Source organism: Penaeus monodon, chromosome 21 (assembly GCF_015228065.2).
Source record: "Penaeus monodon isolate SGIC_2016 chromosome 21, NSTDA_Pmon_1, whole genome shotgun sequence".
NCBI lineage: Eukaryota > Metazoa > Arthropoda > Malacostraca > Decapoda > Penaeidae > Penaeus > Penaeus monodon.
In genome coordinates this window covers 4,303,829-4,304,258 of record NC_051406.1, presented here as the reverse complement: position 1 = coordinate 4,304,258, position 430 = coordinate 4,303,829, and the positions used below count along the sequence as shown (strand labels likewise).

General features: G+C 31.4%; 1 protein-coding gene across 1 annotated transcript in view; it reads right to left on the bottom strand.

Annotated features, from left to right (window-relative positions):
- LOC119586765 (DENN domain-containing protein 1A-like) overlaps positions 1 to 430 on the bottom strand; it is a gene marked incomplete at its 5' end in the record, with an annotated part of 18,372 nt that overhangs the window by 15,039 nt on the left and 2,903 nt on the right.

Here is a 430-nt window from a genome sequence, read left to right as displayed (position 1 = left end):
CTTGACTGACATAAAGACAACAGCTTAGAATGTCATCACATTTATGTCGTCTTGGTAATCAGCTGAACTGTTATTCATTGCTGTTCTTCCATTTTTACCTTATAGCACTACCCTCACCTTTTTTTTTAAGTTATCAGTTTTAGAATCTTCATACTGAAAAATCATCCTGTATTTCAAAGTATATAAAATTAATCTGTTTACATGTTTTTTTGCTGTTTGGAGTTCCTGTAAGAAAAAATACACATAAAATAGACTGGATTAGTCTCTAAAACAACATTACTGTTAGCCCCTGTGATCTAAAATCACACTAAGCATTGCACCTTTTGCATTCTGCTAAAAACTTTTATCATGGCTTCCATAGCTCTAGTCCTTAAAGCAGATTTTTGATTTTCACTATAAAATCAAAACAAAAAATATTTTTCCAGGGAAC